The sequence below is a fragment of the Rhamphochromis longiceps genome, linkage group LG4 (assembly GCF_057381845.1).
Source record: "Rhamphochromis longiceps isolate RC_006_pf linkage group LG4, R_longiceps_female_GT1.1, whole genome shotgun sequence".
Lineage (NCBI taxonomy): Eukaryota > Metazoa > Chordata > Actinopteri > Cichliformes > Cichlidae > Rhamphochromis > Rhamphochromis longiceps.
This window is the reverse complement of record NC_140560.1, coordinates 3,692,739-3,716,994: the sequence shown is the minus strand read 5'-3', so window position 1 is coordinate 3,716,994 and position 24,256 is coordinate 3,692,739. Positions and strand designations below refer to the sequence as shown.

General features: G+C 43.0%; 1 protein-coding gene across 1 annotated transcript in view; it reads right to left on the bottom strand.

Moving 5' to 3' along the window:
* Nucleotides 1-24,256, bottom strand: part of LOC146670826 (uncharacterized) — a 411,199-nt gene that overhangs the window by 69,212 nt on the left and 317,731 nt on the right. The window lies entirely within an intron of this gene.

The window sequence follows — 24,256 nt, the reverse complement described above, 5'->3', positions numbered from 1 at the left end:
ACAGTAGTGTGCCATGTCTTGATGAATTCTGAATTTGCAAATTCTGAACATATTTTAAACACCACTACATCACTGTGATTGTTATTTTCCACGATAATTAGTTAGCACAACAAAAACACACCTTTGAGCTTTTCATGTGTTTTACAGCTGGGTTTCTGGATACCTTGAATGTAAATCTTTCTGTCTATAAACTAAAGCACACAATAAGGTTCGGACATTTTTCATAGTGCATGTTTGAGGTTTAGTTTCTCCAAAGAAATAATTAATACTGAACTTGGAGGATAAAAGCAAAGTATTGTTCCCATACCAACACTAGCGTTGGTATCAATACTATCGATATTTGGATCAATCCGCCCACATCGATGCTTCTGATCACCTTTATATCATATGACACTATTCTTTCCTAATGGGAGCAGTCTCTTTCAGGATGACAATGACCCCATCCGTGGAGCACAAGCAGTCACAGATTGGTTTGATGAGCATGAAAAGGATCTAAAAGTCAAGTATTCCACGACCTTTGCCGTCACCAGTTTTTAACCTTCCTGAACAAAAGAGTGAATGTAATTTCAAAATATAGTGTTCATCCCATCAGCAGAGTTCCAGAGTTTAGAGAGTCCGTGCCACGCTGCTTTGACAGCATGTGCTGGCCCAAAGCTTCCTTTATGTGTTCTTTTTTCCTTAATCCCAATTCTTTATCTATCTGTAGAATGATGCTCTTTCTCCTTCTGTTTGGCATGGTTTGCTTCTTATATTTCATAATAAATAACTTCACTTAGATTCAGTGGTAGTGGGTGACTAAAGGTCAAAGTGTTCAAAGCATTTTGAAGTTACATTGACTCTTACAGATTTATATTTAGAGGTGTGTGGTCCCCGTTGACTTGGAAACAGTTGTAAGCAGGTGGGCTGCTGTCAGAGCTCCAGTGCAAGAAGGGAAGCTGAAACGTTTTTAACACCTTCTTTGAACATGTTGGGACTACTGGGGCGGGGGAGTAAACCGCCGAAAGAAAGGATCTTTGTTTTAACCCCCTTAACTCCACCTCCTCTTTCCTCTTTTAGCAGCCTCCGCCCTCCTGCAACTTTTATATTTGATTTATTTTCAAGAAGCGAGGATAGAACAAATGGGGTTGCTCTGGAGTGCGGCACTTACAGAGACAGATGTCATCGCTTTTGTATCGTGGGAGCGCGCAGAGCTCTCCGTCGTCATTAAAGATTTAGGGTTCCCATGGCAGGGGTAGCACTAGACTGAAGGTGGGGGTGGGCATGACAGAGGCTTAATTTGGCTTAGAAGCAATCTGGTGCCAAGCTCGAGGCTTTAGGGATCACATCAACGTCAGTCACAGGCAAATAGGCTTGTTAGCAGTTAGACGATAAGGGGATGGTTCTATTTTTGAGTGAGTATGTGAGTAGGAGGGATGGCTGTGTGCTAATACATGTTTGGGGAACTTATATAAAACACGCTCACCTGCATTATTAGCTCAGCAATAGATGCATTTAGTTTCTGTTGAGCAGCGCGTTTGTTTTTAGTCTTCAGTAGCACAAAGTGCTGCAAGGTTCTGGTGCATCCCTGAAGTTCAACTGTAACTCAGTGGGTGTTTTCCAACTATTTTATAAGCTAAATAAATGATCTAAGTTTGAGACAATGATGGACACATCATACAAAACCCTACATCTATTTTGTCAGTGCGTGGTACCCTTAACTAAACTAAAGACCTATATGCTTGGAGTCCTACATCACAAAAATAGATGGACGCTGACTAAATAACCAAGCTTATGTTGTCTGATGTGGAGAAATTTCACAGTAAATAAAATATTGTATGATGTGAGAATGATGCTGTTAAACTATGTAAAACAATACATACAAAAATAAAAATGTTATCACAGTTGGTGTTATATAATCTAATAATCTAGATATTTGGGATGCTGGTGTTTGTTTGACTGTTTGATGCCATTTCCTGGTGCTGCTCTCCCGAAGTCCAGGTTAGGATTAGAGATAGGGTTAGCACATATGATCACTTACACGTCAGCGGGTTATTCACAGGGTAGAATAATCCTTATGCATCTTCCACTGGGCCTTGCTTTTTGATCCTCTCACTCTAAAGTCACAGCATCATGGAAAAGCAGGGGAAGCATAAAATGAAGGAAAGAACTTAGTGGGACACTTAGCTAAACGTTTTAATATGTCTACAAAGTCTGCAGTTAACTTAGAGGAACTCTGATTTTAGTGACCTTACTTCACTCATTTAATCCAGTTATTAGAGTTTATGATTTTATAAGTGGTGCCTCTGTGCAGCTGTGGTTTGGTTTTCTTAGCAGGATACCAAGAAGCTATTGTGTTTTTCTGAACTTCCTAATAAGCTGCACAAAAAAGTGGATCACATTACTTGGTTCCCACATGTGATTTACTTAACCAGTAATTACTGATGGATTTTCTTTGTGCTAACAGGCATATAAAACCAGATCCGAACCATCACTACTACAGTGATACACTAATACACCCAAAAAATGTGAACCGTCAAACAGCAATTTAAAGGTTCAGAATGAGGACCAGAAGTCTTTATGTGCAGTCAGAAGTCAAACTGTGTTCGTACAGATGAACTTTATGCCTGAGGAAAATCAGCTCATCCCTAAATTAATTCAGTGAAAATGAAATGAATGAAATATCAATAGATATAAAATTGTCTGTGGAAAGACTGATCTGATCCTTTACCCAAATATTTTGATGGGATTTAAAACGAGAATTTGACTCCATCCATTTAGAGTCCATTTCTTCTGGATCATTCCTGTGTGGACTTGCTGTGTGCCGATCATTATCCTGCTTAAAGGTCCACTTTGGGTTTAACTTCAGCTTTAGAACAGGTGCCACACAGTAACTTGAAGCACAGTTTGATATGACGTGCAGATTTCTTAGTTGAATCCAATCCCTCTTCTCCCTCCTTCGTAGCTTTTACGTCCGTGCTTTCCTGCCGCCTGAAATGCAAGCTGAGCAGGCGAGGAAAGGCGAGGGTGAGAGAGGAGTCGAGACAGCAGACATTAAAACGTAAAATTACACACTCTTGGTCCAGTGATGCTATTTCGTGCGGCGCAGGCTATTATCTGGCCATTGTTCTGTTACAGCCTACCACAAAAAATTGCAATGCCTGCACGTTAAGAACAGCAGTGATTATTATAACCTGTATGTTTGCTTTTTTATTCAGTTCACAGCATTGACATCATGTGACCAGAGTGCTGTTTATGTTAATGCGCACCTGCGATGCAATCCTAAACCAGAACATTTCCAATGCCATGCTTTTCAGTTGTTGCACATTATTCTCAGAGGCTTAGCTCATATTTTCTCCGCTATAAAGCAGTTTTGCTCCAATATTGTGTCAGCAAAGGCTTTACTTCCAGTGAAGGGCAAGCTCACATACATGTTAACATGAGCAATTTCAGGATTACCTGCAGATGCTCTGATAAACTGGGCATATTCTGAGACTTCCTTTTTATTTTACATAGCTGCAGCACATGTAGGAAAGAAAGTTCTGATTGCTGGCACCTAATTTGGACCTGATTTTAAATGAACAGATTTGTGTGATAAATGTAGGTATACCCCTTTTAAATGATGAAATTCACCACAGGACCAGAATTTGATAACTTTATTAATAACGTCTCTTCATAAAGATGGAAAGCTTGCAGTTGCAATGAACACTTTTTCCTTTTTCTCTAACACATTGAAATGTCTTGGAGCTTTGATATGCACACTTTTCTATTATTTTAAAGGTGATTAAACATTTGCCCCAAAGCCCCCAAATTTCCACATGATGCACTTTTTTCATGCTCAGAAAGAGCCAGCACTGGGTTTTGTCTTTCCCGTGAATCTCCCAAGCCTGTGCGTCTACGTGTCGACACAAAGACGAAATCGTAATAAATTGAGACCAAATGAACCGCTCTTTTGTTGGCATTAAACAATGACAGGATTTTACTCAGAATTTTGGCACCAAGAATTTGATTTGTCAGCATCTCCGCAGAACAAGAGATGAAGACAAAATCCAAATAAAAGAGAGCTGAGCCTTAAAATATCTCCATTTCCTGGTAATGACAGCAAACTCTGGCGATATACGCAGAGTAGGAGAAGAAAAAAGAAAATGAGGGAGGGGGGTCCTCATTGGTAAGGCGAGTCCCCACAGCGCTGGTGATGAATTGCAGCTCTCCACGGGAACATCATACAGAAATTAATAATCCTGAGGTAACTAATGTTGTCCTTGGCAGCAGGGACATAACTTGCCCATAGACAACTTCAGCTTTCTCCTCCAACATGTGAACGCACATCTGTATGGCATTACTGAATTCTAAACTTGGTCTCGAACAAAACCATCGCACTCTCTACAAAGCATGCAGATGCTTATTTTTTCTTAAACAGAGCTTAAGTCATGGCTGTGATCCCTCTTGCAGCTCTCTCTGCATGCTGCTTTTAAAACCCCCTAACCACCCCCCACCCCACTAATGTTAAACTTGGACTTGGCCCAATTCAAAACTGCCAGCGTAAGCGTTCTTACGACAGGGACTGTGGCTGTGGCGTTTTTAGGGGGAGGTGTAAGGGCTGATGGGTGCGCAAAGGGAGCGCGGAGGGCAGAGGAGGATAGCGAGGGGAGCAGCAGAGTATTTTATGGTAATGGATGTACCACATGGAGTTCTAGTTTGTGGTGTGTCTGGGGGCAAGGCAGGGGGTTTTGAAGAGGGCCGGGGGTTGTTCGGTGCCCCTGCTTGCATCCTCACCGTCTGTGGAAAAAATGCAGGGAGGGGGTGTTCCTGTGGCTTTCTGAAAGATTCATCCCACCTGGGCAAAAGAGGGGTGACAGAGGAACCAGAAAAGAGGGGGAGCGGAGCAGCCAGACCACCGGGGACCTTTTATTTCTGCTCACTTTGCTGCAAAGAGTGCAGTACAAATGGCGTGCCGGGACTCCTCGGACTGCCACTGGATTTCCCGCATCACAATGGCCGTAACATTTTAACCAAATTACCTTGCGTCACAAACCTTTATATCACACACGCTCACGTAAATACCTGAGGAGAAGCCCGGTCCTATAAACATACACACAGACTGGGTTTACATAAGGATTTGGCATTTGTTCTCGGGCTGTAATGGCACCAGATTCCCGTGGTAGTAAACAACTGCGCCACTCTCCGCCCATGATACATTAAGATTTTTTTTCCCCCCCACAAATCATGAAATGGCCTTGGGAGTTGAACAGATTGCAGTTTATAAAAAACACACACAAAAATGCACGATTTGACAGATTTGTAAACAGCAATGATAACATCCCTGAAATGTTTAGCTATGATGGAGCTCATAGGTTCTCCTTTCTCTTTGGGAGTCCTCGGGCCTTTGCAGCCCAGCCCAGGGTCCTAATGAGATGATGAATGGGAACATACGGAGTGATGGAGGCTCTCGATCCACCGGTGGCTGCTAATTTAAGGGGAGATTCATCAAATGTGGGCCCGCACTCAGATGCACCTTCATAAAACAGTGCCTGGGTCCAGTGAAGATGAATGGAGCTAATTATGAGCACTACCTGCTCTCAGCCTTCTGCGTGGCTTCCTGCCGTTCCAAGCCTCGTAATCTGTCTGCAAGAAAAAGCCCACATTTAACTCAAATTCCTCTTCTTAATGATAGACCACAATTGAACCCGAAATGAGAGATTATTCCACATTATACTAATACAGCAGTATTGTTGCTCTCATCTGACACAGAAATGCCGCGCCGAATGCCTCGTTCTGCACACTGGCACTAAACGATCTAATCACGAAGCATTCTCCGCTGATACAGTCGACTCTAAGTGATACTGCTAACACTTGGTCAACACAGCTATCACTGTTTGTGCTCCAGCTGGCATTGTGCTAAAATGTCAGTGATTTCTATGAAATCTCCTCCCTGAGATGCTGAAAATGCTGCCAAATTACCAGAATGGTAACTGCTGGAAGAGCAGCTAGAAATAGCACTGACAAAAACTTTTACTATCCTCGAGTTTTATTTTCCAGACCCGCTTTCGGACAATTCTGCTTCAGTTAGCAAAGAGAACAAAACTGATCATTCACTCCTTACGCAGGACGAAGTAGCAAAGGCCGACCCTGCTTTTGATTTGTCAACATGACGAGGCGGTGTTGAGGAGACATTTTTTCTGCCTTTTAACATTAATATAAAGAGTTTAACAAAAAGTTTAATCTCTTTGATTTTACTGCAACCTTACCTGCAAAGACGTAGCATGTCTTGCTAATGTCATTTTCCAATAGGACTTTGAGACATTCATGCACACTGCATTGCATTGGTGGATTCTAAGCTTAAAATAGTGCAAATGGCATGGACATTACTGTAAATATTATAAAATAAAGAGTGATTTGAGACATTATTACATGGCCTTTTTTTTCTATGGGGCCCGTTGCTGATTGGGAGGGTATTTTCCTTCCCATGGTCGCATGTTTCAGGGTCTTGTATTCAAATTTTAAAAAAAAAATTTCTACATAACATCATAAAACCGCCTGCTTAATATTGTGCAAATCATGCTGTAAAAACAGACCCGACCTGCCAGGATAGCGTCTGGTACTCAGTCAGTGGGAGCAATTCCTTTGAGTCTTGCAGGGTGCAGAATGGGGCCTCCATGGATCAGGCTTGTTCTGGCACCGGCTGTAGACGCTCGGATTGGGATCTGTGAAGCTCAGAGGCAAGGTCAACCCCTCTTTGGCTGTTGTGCTCTTCTTCTTTGTTGGGGTGCACTGGGAGTGTAATTTGCAACAACGTTGAGTGTGGTATGTGTTAAAGTGATATCCAGATGAATTCCAGGACTCAAAGTTTCCCAGCAGGATACTGCATTGTAACAATATGATGTGTTACTCACATGTACATTTGATATTGTTTCTGTTGTATAAAAGCAAGAAAACAAATGATTTTCATCATTTAATTTTATTTGCGGTGAGTTAACCATAGCCCTTCTGACTAAATTTCACAACAGCCCAAAGCTCTTGGATCATAAGACTTCCCCATCCCGGGGGTAGAACTGAGGGAAGACTGGAGCTGGGAACAAGAATGATTCCTTAGATGCTGTGAAACATCAAGATAAGCTTAGTAGGCCAAGCTGTAGATTTTATTTGAAAAAAAAACAGCAACCAAACCTGTTTCTCATCCCTTTTTCTTATTTATTACTATCGAATATGTTCGGATAATTATTTTTCTGTATAGATCATCGTCTGGATAGGATGTTGACTTTATAAAACTTGATCACAGAATCATGCATGTGGCTATCGTCCGAACATTTAATAGCTACCTAGCTAGCTTTAAACATTTCCTAGCTACACATTTTTAAGTTAGCTTGATTGGCTAGTTTGCTATAGGAGATAAACACTGTGTATTGCAACAAATGTCTGTCTGGATCTGAATTACAGTGCATAACTCAGTGTCCTTTACCTCAGTGAGTAAAATAACACTGGAACCCCCACTCCTGGGAATTTTGGCCACAACCTGAATGTCATGAATATGCGAGTAATCTTTTTCACTGTAGAACGATGGACGTCCTTCCAGCCCTTTCTAGACTGATGAGCACCAACAGTTGCTTCTCCAAGTTCATTCCTCCTTGACATTGTGTCAACACACACTTGAATTTCTCCGAACCAGCAAACCAGCTTTTATGGAACCGCCCACACTTGCTGATGATCAGTAAATGAAGTGCTTTTGATTACCAACATCTAGCTGACTCTTAATTGCCATGGAAGCAGTGAGGGTGTACTTAGTTTTTCACAAACTGCTTCTACATTTTTGGTTTGTTTTTGTGACATTGTATGTCATGTTTTATAGTTTATCTGAGATCTCAAGTAAACAGTCAAGTAAAAATGGTCTTGACTGACCTGCCAAAGTTATCCTGGTACAAGCCTACATTTAAGAAGTGAATAAGAGAATGATTTTCATTGCAGTCATTGTAAACTGTCCAGAGAATGCAAAGCATGAAAGACACAGTAACCAGTCTGACCTCTGATGCCCTTCTGTGACTTCCTCATGTGACAAAGGTGAAAGGTCTGAGCTGCCACTTGGTTTAACCGGGAACACAAAGATGCATGGGAAACACACTGTGGCGGCATCAACCCTGACCGCAGGGTGCTGAGTCACTACATTTGAATATTCACTTTCAGACAGACACATGCACACTCTGCACTCCCATCATTTTGGGGGAGGTTTGTTTTTGGGATGGGGACTCTGTAGTGCAGAGGGGGAGCGTAAGAGGGAGGAGGGGTGAGTGTGGCACCAGCCTGGCGCAGACATCATTCCCGTTGCTCCCTTAGCTGCGCCGACGCCATCTGTCATCTGCGTGAACATCTGCAAACCCAAGGTGCCCTTGTCACCCAATGTTAGAGCAGTATGTTTGGCTTTTCCATTAAGGAAACCTGGAGTGATTCACCAGAACAAAACCTATTAGATGGGATGGTGTAGTGGTGAATCAGCTGGGTTGCTGAGGCACATTAAATAGTAGGATTCCTCCTCAGGCAACGCCGCCTGCCTGTCTAGCATGTCTGGCTAGCATGACATCTCATCTACTAACTGCCTGACAATTTGGCCTGAGTCTGCTGTTTCTTTATGAGCCTCGGCTCCTCCAGATTCCTTCTTCTGTCTCTCTGATTCTACTGCAAAACAGATGGCTTCACCCCCCATCCCCAATTTCAATCTATCGCCTCGCTGTGCACTTGAGGTTATGACCAAAATTGAAATCATATTCGTATTAGACTACAAGACATTCAAATGGATGTACCATGCTGTGTCCTTTTGATATGTCTAGTTGTTCCTGAACCAAAAACAAAAAATAAAATGACCAGATAAGAAAGAGAGAGATGTTTGCTCTTCATTTTCCAGATAATACGGTGGATGCTGCTCTGTAATTTAGTTGTAGTTTGGAGTTATTTTCAGACATCGAGATGATTGGCCGTCCTATGACTGGACAGTCTATTATTCAGCTGCAGCTCTCCAGAGAGCGTTGCTGTTTATTGCATAGGGTGCTGAGCTGGATTACAGCAACAAGATCAAAACAATATGCTCATTGTCCACCATGCTGGGATATAATCTCAAGGATTACTCTCAGATGAAACAGCCTCTCTGGATGATAGGGAGCGATAAGGGAGCCTTGACTGGATGCATGCTCTCTCTAATTCTTTCATATCCAGAGTTGTATTTCAGTTCAGTTTCAGTTTCCTCATCTTTGTTGCCTGCGCATGAAGCTGGACACAGCAGCGGGCAAAGCATTGCCTCCCCACAGCTGCCTCTCCAAAAGAATTGGGCAAACACGCGCGCACGCAAACAGCAAAGCTCGCCACCATCTGCTGCAGTGAATGAGCGAGGATGCTGCTGTCAAGTTAGTTGTGAATTCGAAACAGCAGCTGAGAGGACACACTGTGCCCTGACCACACAGAGTGGCACCGCTGCTGCCCGGCTGCCTGGCACAACGGGCTCCATCTGACGCACTGATGAATTCACACACACACACACACACACACACACACACACACACACACACACACACACACACACACACACACACACACACACACACGGTGGAAGGTTGAGGGCCAAAATCGCAGGCAGGATCTCGATGTGGTGTGAAACTGAACACCTAGTTTTAATTGAGATCTTAACTCCAAAGGTTGTAGAGGATAGCACATTAAGCAATGATGTGTTATCATGAGATTTATGATAATGAGTAGTGCGCAGCATGCATTATTTCTGCACCACTACATGGCTTTACAAGGCTTGGCGAGACCTTCTTTCCTTTTCGTGAAAGGAGAGAAAAAAAAGACTCTTTTTGTGAGCAGGCTATAAGTTTTGTAAAGCCTTACAAGCGTTCTGGGGAGAAAATGTGCACTTAAATAAGAGAAGAAAAGAGAAATAGGTATCAAGCAGGCATAGACACTAGGCATACAAAACAGAACCCAAACAAACACCCTGGGAGCCCAACATTCAACACGGGCCAAGAAGTGGCTGGCGGAGAGGGCTGCCTTTGAAAAGAGCACCTGCGTGCTATAAGAGTCCCCCAAACAAAAAAAACCGTGAGCCTCAACAACTCTTTACAGCATTAACAGTCACCGGTTTCCTTGTGAGCGAGTTTGCATTTGTGGACAGACTCCCCGTCTAGGCAACTTGCAATTTGTCACCTGGCTTGTTTACTTTTCTTTCAGTTCATTAAGAACTCACCTTTGTCCTAATGGGCTCATTAGTAGCGGCCTCATTCCAGGAAGAAACCATCAGGTTAAAGCCCCACATTTGTGAACCGAGCGACACGGCTCAGGCGCCGCACTTTAAATGAGGCTTGGCCTCTTTTCTCCTGGGGGAAGCTGCGGCGAGAGGAGCCAACAATGTGTTTTCACTTTTATGTATTTTCATAAGTCATCCTAGTTGGCCATTAAAGCTGATATTTTTCATAAGAAATTGCGTCTTTTCCAACAAAGCAATGTGCTCATGCTAAAATTATTATATTCTTTTTTTTCCCAGAGGTCAGTCAGTGAATGAGCGTTCGCATGAGTTTGACAAACACGCTTACAGCACAACGCAGGAGCAGCTCTGTATCACCGAACATCACTTTAAAGCTCCACAGCTGGTGCTCTTTGTTTTCCTAAAGGCAGCCATGACACAAAGCCTGCTGATACACTCACACACAGGTCTAACAATGCAAGTTTTGGGGGGTAATTAAATAAAAGTTGCGTCCCACATGTCAGCTAATTTTTTAGGATTTTGTTTTGAGTTTTTTTTTTCAATGCTCTCGTGTTTTTGTCTTTAAAATTCTGTTTTCAACAGTCGACAAAAGTTGGTCATCTATTTTATTTTATTACCTGCTTTGGCACCCCAGAAAAATCACCGAGTACTTTGAACCAACAGACAGAACGACTAGGACACGTCAAGAACATGACAAAAGCACGGGAATAATTAGATAAATGCGCAAGTGACCCTTCAGCCAATTTGCATCTGTCGTATAATGGTGATAATAATGGATCCACTTTAAGCAATTTACTTTTTGAATAGTGGAGCTAATAAATAACACTAAACTGTGCTTTGCTGCTGGACTGCTTTTTCTCCACATAAAAATAAAACAAATCCAGAGAGCTGAGCTTCACACAAGAGAAGCTCTAAATAAACGTTTGTGTTATTGAATTGAATCAGGGCTGCGTGGATTTCAGTGAGTTCACTTTTCCACATTGTCTTCAGATTAGGATTGACAGGGAAAAGGGTCTTTTTCCTTGAGTGTGATTTCACTATGCCAAAGGTTTGCTAGTCAATCGTAGAAAGACGTTGCTTTTTTTTTTGTTTTCTCAGATCAAACATCTCAGTTTATGGCCTGTTGGAAGATAAGTCTGCATGAGCCTGTGCAGTTAGAGACTGTACCAAACTATCAAGGTGTGGAGAGAAAGGCCTGAATCATATATTTTATGCTATAAGCATTTAATTTATTCTCTTTAGCCTGCTGATAACTCCCGCCCTTGATATCTCAATACAACATAATTATAAGAAAGATTTAAAAATGCACTATTACATTCAACAACAACACGGGGGCGTAATGAATTCCAAATAAAGCCAAATGCACCTTTTTCACCAGCCATCCACAGGTACACCCACACCTCCTCCATCAGGTTTCACAAAATGCACAATATATATGTGACACATATGTCACATAACAGAGACAGTCAGCGAGCATTTATCCCAGACACCCCAAACATAAACCAGCGACTGTGAATGCTCAATAAATCTTAAGTGTACATATGCAGCACCGAAGCTTTTGATATTTTTCAAAGAGATCCCACGTGAAGTTAACAAACGTCCATTCAATTCCATTTCTCCTCGATTTTTCATTTCTTCCAGGTAACTGTAGGTGTGCCAGCGCATGACTGGGAGGGTGTCAAACTCATCCGATTGGTGGAAAGAAGGGGAAAAAAGAGAGAGAGAAAAGGAGAGATAGATGAATTGGGATTGCAGAGAGAGAGAGGAGGTGATCGGCTGTGAGCAGACAGAGAGGGAGGTAAAAGTGAAAGCAGATGGCAGAGCTGGCACCTGTCTTACACTAAAATCTGTTTGGAGCCGTTTTCCACATGTCTTTAAAACCAAAAAAAAAGCCAATTCTGCACATTATGCCAAAAAAAAGACTCTCTGGTTTTAACCCTTTGTGACCGTGCCCTCCCTTTAGCTTTTCACTCATAATAGGATGCCCTCCTCCCCTCTGAACAGGAGGAGATACAAAAACTCTCTCAAAATCTTTCCACTCTGTCTCACTCCGGCCTTGTAAACAAACAGAGGGCGCATTCAGAACAGGAGAGAGTCTCATTTAAAGCATTAATCTGTGGGCCACATGCTGCACAACAGCACAGGACCAAAACGAGCACCACAGTAACAGACCTGACAACACACACACGCACATATATGCACATAGGCACTCAGAGCAGCCGAGCTTGCCCCGGCCAAATATGGCATGTATTTGGCAAGTGAAGAACTCTGTTCCAGGTGGCTGCATATATAAATTGCGATTAGTTTGAACCCTCTTAGGTCACTCTCCTTCTCAAGAGCGTTCTGGTGTTTTCAGCCTGTTTGCAGCCAATCAGCTACATCAGAGCCAAAGCAGTCGCTATAGCTTCGAATTCAACATGTCTGCTTCCCCCCTTCAGTTTGTAGTTGTGCTGCGCAAAAATGAACTTGCAGCACTTTAAAGCACGTTCCTTCAAACTGCCTGTTCCCATCACACAGACTTTAATGCAGTCGTGTTTCCCAGTAATGCATTTGTGTAATACTTAATTTATAGCATATCTGCACAAAAAGGCACTTCAACTGCAAGGATGTTTTTAAAGAAGAAAAATAAGGACATTGGATTACGAGGAGCAATTTTTGCTTTTATTCTTTTCTATGCCTCTGTTTTCAGGAGGCCTGAAAAAGATCCTGCCAGATGGAGCCTTTAGGAGTAAAACACCTTCTGACTCTGTTTGTTTTGCTTCTGTGATGTGTTCACCCTTTCACATCAAGTTCCGTATTAAATGTTTCTCTATTTTTTAATTAATTTTAATGTTGATGGGTCTCCTGAACAATCATATTTGCACAGGGGTAAGCAATGTCTATTCATAATTTCAGCATTTCACCAACACTGAAGCACAAAAGACATTACTTGTATCGTGCCTCTTACTCTACTTACCTATATATTTGCTATACTTACTATATGTTTATATTTTTTTCACTTTGAGATAATAGTTACTTCACAGATTAAGATAATAATACAACATATAATAAATAAATACATAACTACTGTAAATGTTTCTACCAAAAAACAACTGTATAGATTTTGGTTTAATCGCAATAATTCATAATTTTCATGATTCCCTGTGTATTTGTACACTGCAGTATTGCAATTTGAACATGGAAGTAGAATCTCAATTCTACTAACAGTAAAAAAGTCAAAAGCATACAGTTGAGTTATTATGTAGCAGTTGACGAATAGCTTTGTTGTTTAAATGCCTCTAATTTTGCTGAGGTCCAGTAAAATAAATACAGTTCCCTTACCTGGAAGCACAATAGGAACCTTTTTTTTTTTGTTTATGTTTCTTTGTTCAGTCAAACTGCTGATCCGATCCCTGCGTTGCTGCGCAGCACAATATTCCTTTTTATTAATGCCACACTTGCGAGCTACGCAGTTGCATGGAAAATAAAATTAGAAAAATAATGCACTGAAACCAAAAATCAGCTCATAGGTGCAAAGAAATAGATTTGGGGAGATAAAGCGCGATCATTCACATTAGATTGTACACTTCTCCTTCGGTTACATGACATTGTATCTCAGGAAAAAAGAAGAACAAAATATAAACAGAGAAACTGTGGATTGTCAGCATCACCTGAGACTTGTCTGTTAATGCTGTGATCACGCAGGAACACGTAGCTGTTTGCATCTGGTGAGAGTTAGTGATAAATACATAAATGCTGGAAGTAGTTGTGATTAAATATGCATCATTCCACGCCCCATTCAGCCTTAAGTAGTCACATGAGGTCAGAGCGACTTCATAATTCTTAACATAAACACACATGTTACACTTATTTCTGCCCTGAATCATTTTGAGCCATGTATGAATTTGTTTTGGAAAATTTAAAAAAAAAAACATTAGTGGCATTAAGCTCAAGGGCTCGAAAGATTACCATTACCTGGGTGACTGCAAAGCCAAACAAGACAAAAGTGGCATTAGTGTTAATGTAGTTCTCCAAAGTCACCAGTAGGTGGTGCCAGAGGACCCACACCCCACTTCAGACTCTCTCGGCTTTATTCTGCACTTAATCTGCAGCTCACAACTCTGCACCCATTCCGCCTTCAACTGCAAGACAAAAGTTGCAGTGAGCTAAGTGAGTGCACACCTGTCAGAGGTTGTTGTCACCCGTACCTTTCAACCCCAACCAAAACTTTTATAAGCTGAAAATAGCTCCTTTCCTTTCTCCTCTCGCTTCTTTTTTTTTTTCAGGGGAACCACAAATTGTGTCCAGATTTTCACACATAGTAACTCAGTGTTTTGGGCTATTTGGAACTAAAACAATTGCAAACAAACCTGCATTATACTGTGTATCAGCTAATGGATCTGATTTTGTTTGTTTGTTTTTAAGAAAAAGACAAGAAAATTAAACCTTTCTTGTTTATTTTTTCTCGCCCTCCGGTTATTTTAGATTGTGGTCGCCATTTTTAAGCATGCTGTGCATGTTTCTGAGCAATTTCCTAGCTTTAATGAAAAGTCCACTCACACCACTGCACAGAAGAAAAACAGGCTGCAGATCACTGGTGATTTGCTAACCTCTGACAACATGTTTCTTTTGTGTTTAGGGATGATAAATCATCATCTAAGTAACAATTATGGGATCTTTCACTTACTTTGCAGCGCGCTGACAGACTTACAGGCTTTGTGGGAGACTGTGTGTGTGTTCCTCGTGTGGAAACGTGAGACAGATAAATAGCAGGTAGAGAGAAGAAATCCGAACGAACCCGACGGAAAGGACAGAGGAAGGCTGCTGTTCATGTTGCAGGCTGGCACTGCCCCCTGCAAGATTTGAGCTTCTTGCTGGGGCTGGTGGTGCCCAGAGGTTGTTGCCATGCAACTCAATGTGGCGGACACACTCACACACATGCACACACACACAGACACGCACACACACCAACAATGGTCTGCTTTATGAGGGTGCCCACTGATGCCATGGTAACCTCCTCGTTCTGGGCAAGACGGGCAGAGCGGTGTGCCAAAAAAATGCCATGGTTCTCTCCGTTTTGCCCCCCTTTCTCAAACCATGTTGCCCAGAAACCTTTTGAAACTTAATAAGTGAAACCAGTGGGCAGACAAATTACGATGGGAGTGTGTGTAAATGTGTGTGCTTCTGTGTTTGTGTGAGAGAGAGAGCGCAGAGGAGAGGGTAAAGTTTGTTTTATTTTAGAGTATCCTGTCTCTCAAGCTTACTTTTAGCCTTGAGTGGAAAAATGATCGAATTCACAGCGGACTGTGACTCTGGAAGGCTTCATAACTTCATTAGAACATTAATGACAAGCACCAAATCTCTTCAGCTGGAGCCAGTGCGCACAGAGGTGAGTGTTTTTTTCAAGCAGAACTTTTCTGAGTGGAGCACTTCGCTTGAAATGATCAGTGGCTACTCAGAGTGAGCTCTTGACCTGCAGGGCCCAGCGCGCAGGGCGGGAGGGAGGTGGGGGTGATCTGGTGCAGTTGCATAACGCCGGCCTTTCTGGAGAGGCTGAGGGGGAGCAGTGGACCAAAAAGGCTCCGGAGAGGGTGGAGGACTCCTCTGCTGGCATAAATGTATCAGGTGAAGCGGCTCTGATGGAAAAATTAAGAACCACTCGCACACTGGCCTGGACTGTGAGTGGGGTTCTCTCCATCCATTTCAATATTACCGGGGGTCATCTAGGCAGTGCGCCCAGCCCCTGTGCTTTTAGGCCCCGCTGAGGCCTGGCGAGATTAAAAATGGGACTGAATCATGACTGGAAGCTAGCAATGGATGGAGGAGGAGGAGGAGGTCACATTAGAGCCGCTTCTAGTGCTTTTAAATTCCCTTAAAATGGGGATTCTTGCCAAGCGCGAACTGTCAAGCAGGCTATCACACCATAACTGGCCCTGTAATTGCTTGTAATTTCACCACACACACACACACACACACCACCAATATTCTCTCACTGCAGTCACCCACTACACATGTAAAACATAAAGAATAGCAGCACTCCCATCATTTGGGAACACGTGCGGTAGTGATGGCGTTTCTCCTTCACACGCTGTCAGTGCCATGTTAATGAACCCATGCATAAACATACAGGTCTGTGCTGTCTACAGCAGACAGGTAGAGAGAGACAGTGGTGACAGACAGACAGATAAACACAAGCAGCATCCTGAGCTGGTGAGCAGACGCACTGAGACAGGCGCATTGATCAAATAGATCCAATGCGTCAGATAAAATCCGCCGTTCCATTGGATTGAGCACTCAACTCAAACAAAAAGGGGCCAAACCCCACTTCACTCTCAGACGTTGCTTTTTATTTTCTATAACAGGCATGACTAAATCAAATCCACAATAATGCCATCCTCATGTGAAATGACTAACTGTTTATACCACAGACGAAAATGACTTTCGTTTGTTTTTGTTCTGTTCATCAGCAACAGATTTCCCTTTGGTTTTGCATGCACACTGCGAGGAGAAGAGAAACACTGGGGTTTGGTGATGTGAACGGTGCTGATTTGGTGGAGGGGGTTTTGCTTTCGTATCAGGCGGAGAGTAAACAGTTCCATTTTCAGTGCAGGTGGCACTACTAAAAGATGACTTGTACTCTGTTCCAGTTGTTCAAAACTGAACTGATGCAAAACAAGTTTTGTACTGGCCCCCATCAACACCAGCACCACCTTATGAAGTCTACATTTTCTTCCGTTTCATAACGTCTACATTTTGTTCTCTACCTTGTAAAGTCGACATTTTCTTCCTGACCATGTAAAGTCTACATTTTCTTCCTGACCTCGTAAAGTCTACATTTTCTTCCTGACCTCGTAAAGTCTACATTTTCTTCCCGACCTTGTAAAGTCTACATTTTCTTCTCGACCTTGTAAAGTCTACATTTTCTTCTCTACCTTGTAAAGTCTACATTTTCTTCCCGACCTTGTAAAGTCTACATTTTCTTCTCGACCTTGTAAAGTCTACATTTTCTTCTCTACCTTGTAAAGTCTACATTTTCTTCTCGACCTTGTAAAGTCTACATTTTCTTCTCTACCCTGTAAAGTCTACATTTTCTTCTCTACCTTGTAAAGTCTACATTTTCTTCCCGACCTTGTAAAGTCTACATTTTCTTCTCGACCTCGTAAAGTCTACATTTTCTTCTCTACCTTGTAAAGTCTACATTTTCTTCTCTACCTTGTAAAGTCTACATTTTCTTGCCGATCTTGTAAAGTCTACATTTTCTTCTCTACCTTGTAAAGTCTACATTTTCTTCCAGACCTTGTAAAGTCTACATTTTCTTCTCTACCTTGTAAAGTCTACATTTTCTTCCCGACCTTGTAAAGTCTACATGTTCTTCTCTACCTTGTAAAGTCTACATTTTCTTCCAGACCTTGTAAAGTCTACATTTTCTTCCCGACCTTGTAAAGTCTACATTTTCTTCTCTACCTTGTAAAGTCTACATTTTCTTCTCTACCTTGTAAAGTCTACATTTTCTTCTCTACCTTGTAAAGTCTACATTTTCTTCTCGACCTTGTAAAGTCTACATTTTCTTCTCTACCCTGTAAAGTCTACATTTTCTTCTCTACCCTGTAAAGTCTACATTTTCTTCCCGACCTTGTAAAGTCTACATTTTACTTCCCTTTTTTTTTTTTTTTTTTTGCCTGTCCCGTTTGGCTCTTTTGCCATCAGAATTATTGTCTAAAGGCAAAGAAAGATGCCCAACGGATTTACTTTACCAAATTGACCATCCCAGCCTTGCCGTAATGGTCCATTTGATTCACCTTTTATTGTTTATTTTATTTTCACTTACTGAATACGGGACAGACTTGACTGGGGGAAAGAAGGGGAGAAAGAAAGAGGGAAAGAGAAACAGCTGAGAAGAGGGACGGGGGAGAAGGGCAAAAGACAAAAACCAACAGAATGAGCAGAAAAGGAAAAAAAAGAAATAAAAAATGCATATATCAATCACCTGGATCACCTGCTGAGAAAGAAAAAAGAAAACAAGCAGAAGAGAACAAGAGTAATAGAATAAACAGCATCACAATGATATATGGGAATATGACAGTAAATACTAAATATTAAACATTATTGTGCAGCACATAAGATCAACAGAACACAGTGTGCTTTGAGGTAGGAGCCAAAAAGGGTGTAGTTTGTGGGTGTGATCACCCGTGTGTACACCTGTGAGCATGGACGCGCTTGGTTTTTTTAAAAGGTTCCTTCATGTAATGATCTGCTAGAGGGTGTGGGGGGGCCACAGCCCCGTCCTCCAGGGCATGAAGCAGGTATGGAGGAGATCAAAACTCCAGACATCCAGAGGCCCCCAGAACACAAGAGACCAAGGAAGACCAACAGAGGGGCAGCCGCGCCACTGTCCCAGAAAGAGCTGAGGAGAGTCCCAGATGAGGGCTCACTCAGCAGCCGCGGAGCAGAAGCCATGGGGAGTTGCAGTGACGCGCCCGTGAGCTCCGCCGGCAGCCAGCCGTGACCGAGCCCCAGGCCGAGAGGCCGGGGGCACCCCGCCTCCGAAGTGGCCCGAGCGAGCCCCAGGCTCCAGGCCCCGATAAGCGGCCGCCAAGGAGTGAGCCGGTGTGTACCTGGACGCCCATCCCCGGACACAAAGAACCACCAACGCACCGACACCTGAGGGAGTCCGCCACTGGCAGGGGAAGTGGTGGTAGGGGGAGATAGGCTTCCAGACCTTGGAGGGCCTGAGATGTCCCCAGAGAGGTGGCGCCTGACACCCAACCTGACATATAGACACAGACATACAGGCACACACAGACACAAACATCCATTCCCACCCTCATGCTCTCATATGCACTTACTCCACACTCAACCAACGTGGAGACATAAAGAGACGCTGTACACACGATCACACTTCCCAAGCGTACTCTAAGCCCCGGGTCTAGGTACCCTTGCCCCTGGAGGGGGAACTGCACCCAGACCCAGGTGGTGTTACCCTTTTCCCTGCGGTGGGGAGAGGCAGACCGCCCCGACTCCGCAGCAGCAGGGAGGCCCCACACTCCAGACCGCAGTCGGACGGCCAACTCCTCCTCCTAGCCCCCCCGCTCCAGCAGGTCGCAGAGAACGGGGGTGAGAGAAGACTCCAAACCTCCCTCCACCCGCTCATTGTAGTGTTGATGCATGTGTGTTCTAAGGTGCATTTAAAACACAGGAGGGCATGGAGCTACCTGCCAGAGAGCAGCAGGTAAGCGCATAGCCCCTCCTGCTAGCCCTCAATGTCTACGTGTATTTAAAATTGAGAGGTGGGCAACGACGCCAGGGGTGGGGTGTACACCCTGATGGTACTTTGGACTCCGTGTATCGTGCCCACCCCCAAGATCCTATATGTATGTGTAATGAGAGTGTGAGTAATGTGAATGTCTAAGTTGTGGGATAAAATTGAGGCAGAGGCAGCCAGAAGGGGACAGGGGGGTAGCCTCCTCTGCACCCTGGTGACATACCCCTACTCCAAGGTCCTGCATGTGTGGGTGGTTGTGGTGGAGCGGGAAGAGGGAGGCAGCTGGAGATGGGGAGGGAAGGAAGGGAGGGGCAGGTGACCCCTCCCTGGGGCCAGCTCCCCCGCTGACCCCAGTAGGCACCCCCATACTCCGCGACCCGCCAGGGAAAGGGGGCCCAGGCCCATCCAGACCGGGGCCCAGTGCAGCAGCGCCCCCCGGCCCCACAGAGCCCGGGACAGTCCACCCAACCCCACCACAGAGAAAACTGCACCCACCCCACCATCCACTCTTCTTCCAGACTACATAAGACAATAAACACCCAGGCTGAGATCTTCCTCCACCTCTCCTGTATCTCCCCCTCCTGTAGAGAGAGCTCCCGAGGAGAGGAAAGCTCCTGCAAGATGTGACAATCTCCCCCACCAGTTGAAGAGCCCCCCAGGTGGCTCGATGCACCGGCGGCACCCTGCTCCAGGGGTGGGCCCCCATGCACCCACCCGCCCACAACCCCGGCAACACACCAACCAGGACCCAAGCCCCCGAGGCCCGGCCCAGGCCCCAGCCCAGAGACGGAGCGCCCCCAGAACCTCACGCCCATCCCGGACCCACCCAGGGGCAGCCAGGCTACCAGGTCAGTAACCCACGTCCGTCAGCACAGACCCTCCCCTAGCCCCGCTGCACGCAGCCGTGAGGAAACAGTCACCTGAGAGCCAACAGAGCCCCTAACCGGACGTGACCGCTACCCCGGGTTGAGCCCCCCAAGGAAGATGCCTCCGGGGAACCCCCCGACACCCTAAGCCTGTCCCTACCCCCACACCAATCACAACAGTGAAGGCGGGACCAAACTATGACCCCCCACCCCCACTAGGTGATGGAGCTGATAAAAGGGGCCCAGAGCAATTGATCTGATGTGGTGGCAGAGGCTGTATCAAGACTAATGTAATTAAGATTATTTTTATTTTTCCAGTTCATGAGGACTGTTTTCTTGGCTATGCATAGGGCAGTGAAAACCATATGGGCTATATTCTTTTCTGTAGTGACATTATCTAAGCTGCCCAACAAACACACTAAGGGGGAAGTTGGAATGTTACATTTCAGACACTTCGATAAGTCTTCACATATCTCGCGCCAAAACTTCTGAACTGGTGGACAGAACCAAAGAGCGTGGATATAATTGTCCGGTGAATTGGTTTGGCAGTGTGAGCAGTTGTTGGTAGACGAAAAGCCCATCTTGAACATCCGATGACCTGTATAGTGCACTCTATGTAATATTTTGTATTGAATTAATTGAAGACTGGGATTTCTAATTAGATGAAAGGTTTTTAAGCCAATCTGAGACCAGAAGTTTAGGTCTAAGTTAACTGATAAATCCGCTTCCCATTTTGCAATAGGAAGTGATATTGATTCATCTGTTTTAGAAAGCATTCTGTATATTTTGGATAGTAATTTGGGGGTTTTAAGAGTAAGAAATTGAACCACACTTGGTGGTGTTTGTAGTTCAACTTGACCCGGTTTAAATTTCTTTTTTACTATGGATTTAATTTGTTGATATTCTAAAAATCTTTTCTTGTTGATCCCATATTGTGTAACTAGTCCGTCAAATGAGATAAATTCTGTTCCTTCTAGCATATGTTCTAAATATTTGATTCCTTTACCACTCCAATCTGAAAAGTTTATCATATTATTGTTTTGTAATATGTCAGGGTTGTTCCAGATAGGTGTACGTTTGCATGGGATTAATGAAGACGCCGTCAATTTTAGAAACTCCCACCATGCTGTCAGAGAAGAGCTGATGTTGATGCTTTTAAAGCATTCATGTCGTTGGATGTTTGAGCTGATAAATGGTAGGTCTGAGATCTCTAGATTATTGCAGAGTGCTTGTTCTACATCTAGCCAAGGTTCATCTAAGAGGGTATGTTTTAGCCATCCTGAGATAAACTGAAGCCTGTTGGCTAAGAAGTAGTGCTGAAAGTTAGGCAGTTCTAGTCCTCCTTTATCCTTGGTCGTTTGTAGTGTTTTTAAGCTTATACGTGGGGGTTTATTTTTCCAAAGGAATTTGGACATACATGAATCTAGAGATCTGAACCAATCTTGTGGCGGTTTAGTTGGGATCATTGAGAATAAATAATTTATTTTTGGTAAGACCATCATTTTTATAGCGGCAACCCTTCCCATGAGTGATATGGGTAGACATTTCCATCTAGCCAGATCACCTTCTACCTTCTTTAAAAGTGGGATATGGTTTAATTTAGTTAGATCTGCAAGCTTGGGAGAAACATTAATACCTAAATATTTTATATTTCCCGATTGCAGTGGTGTAGAAGAGGAATTATGGAGGGAGCAATTAATCAGTAGGACTGTAGATTTTGACCAGTTAATTGAGTAATCTGATATTCTTGCAAAAGAGTTTATCAATTCAATCACCCCAGAGATATTGGTTTGTGAATTTTGGAGAAAGAGTAACACATCATCCGCATAAAGGCTGATTTTATGTTCCACGTTCTTGCATTTTATGCCCTTAATTACTGAATACTGTCTAATTGCTGCTGCTAGTGGTTCAATAAAAATTGCAAACAGTGAAGGGGAGAGTGGGCATCCCTGCCTGGTGCCCCTCAAGAGACAGAAGCTGGAGGATGTCTGGTCATTTGTTCTAACACAAGCTGTTGGGGAATTATATAATATTTTTAACCAGTTTATGAAAGAGGATCCAAAACCAAATTTGTGTAAAGTTGCAAATAGAAATTTCCAGTTAACTCTGTCGAATGCTTTTTCTGCGTCTAAAGAGAATATTGTAGTTTCTAGGTTTTTACTGTATGAGTAGTCTATCAAATTAAGTAATCTACGTGTATTTGTTGATGAGTGCCTACCTTTTATGAAACCAGTTTGGTCAGGATGAATTAAGAGGGGGGTTATTTTCTCCAGTCTCTTTGAGAGAGCTTTGCAGATTATTTTAAGGTCTACATTTATAAGGGATATTGGACGATAGCTTGAGGGATATACAGGGTCTTTGCCTGGTTTTAGCAGGAGATTAATGTTTGCAGAATTCATATTTGATGGAAGTCTGCCCTTTTCTTTAATTTCCAACAACGTTCTGTAGAAAACTGGTGCTAGAATCGACCAGAATTCTTTGTAGAATTCTGCAGGAAAGCCATCTGGACCTGGAGCCTTATTATTGGGCATACTTATCAGGGCTTCCTGGAGTTCACCTGGTGTCAGTGGTGAATCCAGTGCCATTGCTTGAGTGTCCAATAATTTTGGAAGAGTTATGTTGTCCAAAAACTGATCAATTTCTTTTTTAGATGGGTTTATTTGTGGTGAATACAACGTTTTATAGAAATCCCTGAAAATGTTGTTTATTTGTATCGGATCATATATTGTGTTCCCAGATGAATCTTGAACAGCACATATAGTTGTTTTTTCTTTATTTATTTTTAGCTGGTTTGCTAGAAATTGACCGGATTTATTACCATGTTCATAATTTTGTAGGCGTAGTCTTTGTACTAAGAATTTTGTTTTTTTATCAATTATCTCATTTAATTCTAGTTTTGTTTTGCGTATTTTGTTCAATGTTTCCTGATCTTGGTGGGACGCGTAGGCTTCTTCTAGTGATTTGATGTTTTTTTCTAATTCCTGAATATTTTTGTTTTCTTTTTTCTTTTTATGTGATGAGAAAGAAATTATTTTACCTCTCATCACAGCTTTCCCTGCTTCCCATAGAACAGAAGCTGATGTTTCGGGAGTGTCATTATAGTCCAAATATGAAGTCCACTCTTTTTTAAAATATTTAATAAAGTCTTCATCTTTAAGTAGTGATATATTAAATCTCCAGTTTTTTCTTGGCGTAGTATTATTCTTGTGCATTAGTGTTAAAGATACAGGACCATGATCGCTGACAGCTATAGGATGAATCTCAGTGTCTGAAATGTCGTTCAGCAGTGAGCTGCTGACCAAAAAATAATCCAGACGAGAGTAGGAGTGATGGACATGTGAGAAAAAAGTATATTCCTTACTGGTGGGGTGAAGAGAGCGCCATGCATCGCAAAGACCAAAGTTGCTCATATACTGTTTGATTATATTTGTGGACTGCCAATTACGCTGAGTTCCCGCTGTATTGAGCCTATCCATGTCTTCATTTAGTCCAAGGTTGAGGTCGCCTCCAAGAACAAGTGTGCCATCTAAGTGTTCAGAGAGTGCACTGAAAAAACCGTGAAAGAATGAGGGATCATCAACATTTGGACCATATACACTTGCAATACATAGCTTTTTATCAAGTATAGATATTTTAATGATTAAGAATCTGCCCTCTGGATCTATAACTGTATCGAGTACTGTGAAATTAATATTTTTATGTATTAAAATTGCTACTCCCCTTTGTCTAGAATTATAACAAGCTGAGAACACATTAGGAAACTCAGGTGTTTTAAGTTCATTCGAACCTCTAAGAGGTCTGTGGGTCTCTTGTAAAAGGACAAGATCTGCCTGTAGTTTTTTGAGTTGGTTAAATATTTTTAACCTCTTTACTCTGGAGCCAGCTCCATTTATATTCCATGTAATGAACCTCAGTGTACCCATAGATGTT